We start from the raw sequence: 6,469 nt of genomic DNA on the forward strand, positions 1-6,469 counted from the left end.
CCTGTTTCTTCCACCATTGTTGTTGTTGAAACCTTGTTGAGGTCTCTGTTGATCCTTCCATGAGAGATTTGAATGATTTCTCCATGAAGGATTATAGGTGTTTCCATAGGGTTCTCCCATGTAATTCACCTCTTCCATTGCAGGGTTTTCAGGATCATAAGCTTCTTCTTCAGAGGAAGCTTCCTTAGTACTGCCTGTTGCAGCTTGCATTCCAGACAGACTCTGAGAAATCATATTAACTTGTTGGATTAATATTTTATTCTGAGCCAATATGGCATTCAGAGTATCAATCTCAAGAACTCCTTTCTTCTGAGTTGACCCATTATTCACAGGATTCCTTTCAGAGGTGTACATGAATTGGTTATTTGCAACCATTTCAATGAGTTCCTGAGCTTCTGTAGGCATCTTCTTCAGATGAAGAGATCCTCCAGCAGAGCTATCCAATGACATCTTGGATAGTTCAGACAGACCATCATAGAAGATTCCTATGATGCTCTATTCTGAAAGCATGTCAGAAGGGCACCTTCTGATCAATTGCTTGTATCTCTCCCAAGCTTCATAGAGGGACTCACCATCCTTCTATCTAAAGGTTTAGACTTCCACTCTAAGCTTACTCAATTTTTGAGGTGGAAAGAACTTTGCCAAGAAGGCATTGACTAGCTTTTCCCAAGAGTTCAGGCTTTCCTTAGGTTGTGAATCCAACCATGTTCTAGCTCTGTCTCTTACAGCAAAAGGAAAGAGCATTAGTTTGTAGACTCCAGGGTCAATCCCATTGGTCTTGACAGTGTCACAGATTTGCAAGAACTCAGCTAAGAACTGATGAGGATCTTCCAATGGAAGTCCATAAAACTTGCAATTCTGTTGCATTAGAGAAACTAATTGAGGCTTAAGCTCAAAGTTGTTTGCTCCAATGGCAGGGATTGAGATGCTTCTCCCATAGAAATCAGGAGTAGGTGCAGTAAAGTCACCAATCACCTTCCTTGCATTGTTGGCATTATTGTTTTCGGCTGCCATGGTTTCTTCTTCCTTGAAGAGCTCTGTTAGGCCCTCTAAAGAGAATTGTTCTTTAGTTTCTCTTAGCTTTCTCTTCAAGGTCCTTTCAGGTTCAGGATCAGCTTGAACAAGTATGCCTTTATCTTTGTTCCTGCTCATATGAAAGAGAAGAGAACAAGAAAGTAGGGAATCCTCTATGTCACAGTATAGAGATTCCTTGAGGTGTCAGAGGAAAAGAAGAATAGAAGGAGATGGTAGAGAGAGGATAATTCAAACTTATAAAGAAGGAGGGAGTTCGAATTGTACCTTGAGGAGGAGTCTTAGTCCCTTAAATAGAAGGATGTGAGAAGAGGGGAAGAAATTTTCGAAATCAAAGTAAGAGATTTTGAAAATTTGGTAATTGGTTTTCGAAAACTAAGATTGAGAAAGAAATCAAGTGATTTTTGAAAAATATTTTGAAATCAGAAATTAAAAAGATATGATTGAAAATTAATTTTGAAAAAGGGTGTGATTGAAAACATATGATTGAGAAGATATGATTGAAAATCAAATTAAAAAGAGAAAGTTTTGAAACTAAAGTTGATTACTTGACTAACAAGAAATTAGAAGATATGATTCTAAAATTTAAAATTTGATCCTTTCTTAATAGGCAAGTAACAACTTGAAAATTTTTGAAGTAAATCTTGAATTGAAGCAAGGATTTTTGAAAATAGTAAAAATAAATATAAAATGGAAAGAAATTGATTTTGAAAGAGATGTGATTAAAAAGATATGATTTGAAAAAGATTTGATTTTGAAAAATTTTGAAAACTTGAAAAAAATGTGAATTAAAAACAAAATCTTCCCTCTAGTGTCATCCTGGCGTTTAAACGCCAGTTTTCCTTCTTCACTGGGCGTTTTGAACGCCCAGCTTTTTCTGTTTAATTCCTCTGCTGAATGTTCTGAATCTTCAATTCTTTGTATTATTGACTTGAAAAGACACAATTTTGAAAATATTTTTGAATTTTTAATGATGAGAAATAACAAAAAATGCAACTTAAGATCAAATGAACAATGCATGCAAGACACCAAACTTAAATATTTTCATATAAGAGACACTAACAACTTGAGAATGCATATGAGAAACAACAAAACATACAAAACAAGAGAATTTGAAGATCAAAGCAATGAAATCATCAAGAACAACTTGAAAATTAATGAAGAACATAATGCATGTATTCGAAAAATGCAAAAATAAAAACATGCAATTGACACCAAACTTAAAATTAGACAACAGACTCAAACAAGAAACATAAAATATTTTTGGTTTTATGATTTTAAAAAAAATTTTGTATTTTTTTTTTCGAAAATTTATATAGAAAAGAAAATAAAGATAATCAAAACTTTTAATAAGAATTTCAGGAATCATGCAATGTTAATCTAAAGCTTCAGTCTAAAAAGATTAGACATGTTTGGCCAAGCTTCAGCAGGACATTAAATTCAATAGCTAAATTGATGAGAATCAATCAGATTTTGTGATGGTGGGAACATCACCTTGAAACTCTAGAATTCATTCTTAAAAATTCTGAAAAGTACCTAATCTAAGCAACAAGATGAACCGTCAGTTGTCCAAACTCGAACAATCTCCAGCAACGGCGCCAAAAACTTGGTATGCAAAATTGTGATCATCAACAATGGCGCCAAAGACTTGGAGATCTCAAACGTGAATCACACTTTGTCACAATAGCGCACAACTAACCAGCAAGTGCACTGGGTCGTCCAAGTAATAAACCTTACGTGAGTAAGGGTCGATCCCACGGAGATTGTTGGCTTGAAGCAAGCTATGGTCATTTTGTAAATCTCAGTCAAGCGGATTCAAATGGTTATGGAGTTTAAGGTGATGAAAATAAACATAAAATAAAGTAAAGATAGAGATACTTATGTAATTCATTGGTGGATTTCAGATAAGCGTATGAAGATGCTTTGTTCCCCTTGAACCTCTGCTTTCCTATTGCCTTCTTCCAATCATTCATACTCCTTTCCATGGCAAGCTTTATGTTGGGCATCACCGTTGTCAATGGCTACATCCTGTCCTCTCAGTGAAAATGGTCCTGATGCTCTGTCACAACATCGGCTAATCAGCTGTCGGTTCTCGATCATGTCGGAATAGGATCCATTGATCCTTTTGCGTCTGTCACACGCCCCATAATCGCGAGTTTGAAGCTCGTCACAGTCATCCCTTCCCAGATCCTACTCGGAATACCACAGACAAGGTTTAGACTTTCCGGATCTCAGGAATGGCCGCCAAAAATTCTAGCCTATACCACGAAGGTTCCAATCTTAGATTAGAAACCCAAGAGATACGCATTCAAGCCATTGCTAGTAGAACAGATGTGGTTGTCAGGCACATGTTCATAGGTGAGAATGATGATGAGTGTCACGGATCATCACATTCATCAAGTTGAAGAACGAATGAATATCTTGGAGAAGAAATAGACTTGAGTTGAATAGAAAAACAATAGTACTTTGTATTAATTCATGAAGAACAACAGAGCTCCACACCTTAATCTATGGTGTGTAGAAACTCCACCGTTGAAAATACAAAAGTGATAATGGTGGTCATTGGCTTCGGCCCCAGAGAGGGAACCCGAAGAACCAAGATGAAAATACAATAGTAAAAGGTCCTATTTATAGAGAACTAGTAGCCTAGGGTTTACAGAAATCAGTAATTAATGCAGAAATCTTCTTCCGGGCCCACTTGGTGTGTGCTTGGGCTGAGCATTGAAGCATTTTCGTGTAGAGACTTTTCTTGGAGTTAAACGCCAGCTTTTGTGCCAGTTTGGGCGTTTAACTCCAGCTTTTGTGCCAGTTTTGGAGTTAAACACCAGAATTCTTGAGCTGACTTGGAACGCCTGTTTGGGCCATCAAATCTCGGGCAAATTATGGACTATTATATATTGCTGAAAAGCCCAGGATGTCTACTTTCCAACGCAATTAAGAGCGCGTTAATTGAGTTTTTGTAGCTCCAGAAAATCCACTTTGAGTGCAGGAAGGTCAGAATCCAACAGCATCTGCAGTCCTTTTTCAGCCTCTGAATCAGATTTTTGCTCAGGTCCCTCAATTTCAGCCAGAAAATACTTGAAATCACAGAAAAATACACAAACTCATAGTAAAGTCCAGAAGAGTGATTTTTATTTAAAAACTAATAAAAATATAATAAAAACTAATTCAATATACTAAAAACATACTAAAAACAATGCCAAAAAGCGTATAAATTATCCGCTCATCACAGTCCAACTCCCGCCATCAATACTCAAACTACACCCCTTTTCACCCACCAAGCATCTAGTGTGAAAAAGACTGTGGCGTTGCTCCGGACTATCTTCTTTCACCTGCAAATTCAAAGCACGTCTAACAACAAGAGATTCATTATGGACTATATACTCAACATCACTATCAGAATAATCTCCCAAAAGTGGCATACTATTATGATCAGAATCATCACCGTGATCAGAATCAGACACAATATCATCCTCTGTAATAATCATCATCCTCGTGTTTGGGCAATCACTAGCATAATGATCTATACCATGACACTTGAAGTATGACACAACTCCTTGGATTCAGCACCTTTAATCTTTGTTGTGTCAGCACTACGAGACTCTCACTTTGAATTAGCATGAGACAATCTCCTTGGTACTCTTTTTTGTTGTTGTCTTTCTACTTTCATTGTCATACTGACTAAATCCTCCATCTTCACATAATAATGTAACTCCACCACATCAGCAATCACTCTATTCAAACCACCTATAAATTGTGCCATAGTAACCTCAATATCCTCTTCTATGTTGGCAGTGATCATGAGCACCTCCATTTTCTTATGGTAGTCTTCAACGAATTTGGAGCCTTAAGTCAACCGATCTAACTTATGATGCACTTTTCTGTAATAGTACGAAGGCACAAATCTCTTTTTCATGAGGCACTTCATAAGATCCCAAGTCCCTATAGAGTGATCGTCATTCCGCCGTCTTGTTTTCACTAGTTCATCTCACCAAAGTAAGGCATAGTTAGATAATGCAACTCTTGCCAAACAAACCTTCTTTGCCTCAGAGTAATTTTGACAAGCAAAAATTCTTTCCACCTTACATTCTCTCCAAATAAATTTCAAGATCGTTTCTCCCTTTGAATGGTGGTATTTGAATCTTGATGGAATTGATATTGCTATCTTGACTTCCGTGTCGAGGTGTTGTAGCCCCATCGGAGTCATCAAAAGAAGGTATATGATTCTGATGTCGATTATGAAAAGTTTCTTGTTTTGTATTCTTGGACAATGTTTGTGTCACCTCCTGCCTCCATTCCTCTAATTCATTCAAGCGATTAGTTAAGTGTTGAATGGCCCTTTGCATCATCCCCAGATCAATTAAAGCATCTTCTGAGTTTGCCATAGCAATAAACCTGCAAACTATTATAGAAAAAACATCGCAATCACTCTCTCACATGTTTCACTCAAGGATGGACATTCGTGTTTACTCTCAAAGTTGGCTTTTACCCTCTATTGAACTCACCACTCTTGCCTTTTACTACTCTTGAATCTCTTTAGCTATTACACTTTAGAAATCAAATAAAAATAAAAAAATAAAAAAAATCTGACACAACGATAAGAAGAAAAAGGCTGAAAAAAGACAAAAGACACATAATACAAAGAGATGATAATAATAATAAATTTTCTAAAGACTTTTTTTTAGATTTCTTTTTTACGATAACACAACTCTCTTGTTGTTTGTTTTTTTGCGTTTTTTTTTATTTTGTCATTTTTTTTGTTAAGTTTTTTTTATCCTTTTTCTTTAAAGAAACCTAATGCTCTGGGGAACAATAAAGAAACCCCAAAATGGTAAGGAGGCAATAGACAATGACAAAAAGACAATAACAAGAAGGAAAAAAAGAGAGACAAAGGAAGACACGAAGATGACCATGGACGACACATGGAATGACGTGGGGTGGATTTTTTTTTAATATTTAAGAACACAAAGACGCAAATAACAACGACACAAACTTAACAAATAAGAGTTTTTCTAATTAGGATAAAGAAGAACAAATATAGATTAATAACGATTAATCTGATACCAAGTGATACGGAACGGAACCCAAGATAAGATGGAAAATCAAAGAAAGGGACTCATCTACCTCAATTTGATTTCCTGATGCAACAGTTAAGGGAATCACTCTACCTCTCTTGTTCACACCCATGTTTCTCAAAGAAACTCAGAAATTTTCATTCATCAAAATTAAGAAAAAAAAGTGGCTACAATGTTGTAGAAGTTTTTATATCTTTTAAGTTTAAAACCCTAACTCATGAATTTACTAAAATAAAAATGAGTCAAATCATAATTGGGTATAAAACAAACAAAACAAAATAAAATAAACTAAACATAAAATAAGTCTTAAAATAAATACTAAGAAAGTTGCATCATTGCATGTAAAATGTGTCTATTATCTA

The 6,469-nt window shown here is 35.7% G+C and overlaps 1 non-coding gene across 1 annotated transcript; it reads left to right on the top strand.

The window, feature by feature from the left end:
* Positions 1-504: 504 nt before the first annotated feature.
* LOC148581901 (small nucleolar RNA R71) lies at positions 505-612 on the top strand. Its single transcript, XR_015899544.1, has one exon. It is a non-coding gene; the product is annotated as a small nucleolar RNA R71 (small nucleolar RNA).
* Positions 613-6,469: the final 5,857 nt, after the last annotated feature.

Source organism: Arachis ipaensis, chromosome B10 (assembly GCF_059453495.1).
Source record: "Arachis ipaensis isolate K30076 ecotype BB chromosome B10, ASM5945349v1, whole genome shotgun sequence".
NCBI classification, from domain to species: Eukaryota; Viridiplantae; Streptophyta; class Magnoliopsida; order Fabales; family Fabaceae; genus Arachis; species Arachis ipaensis.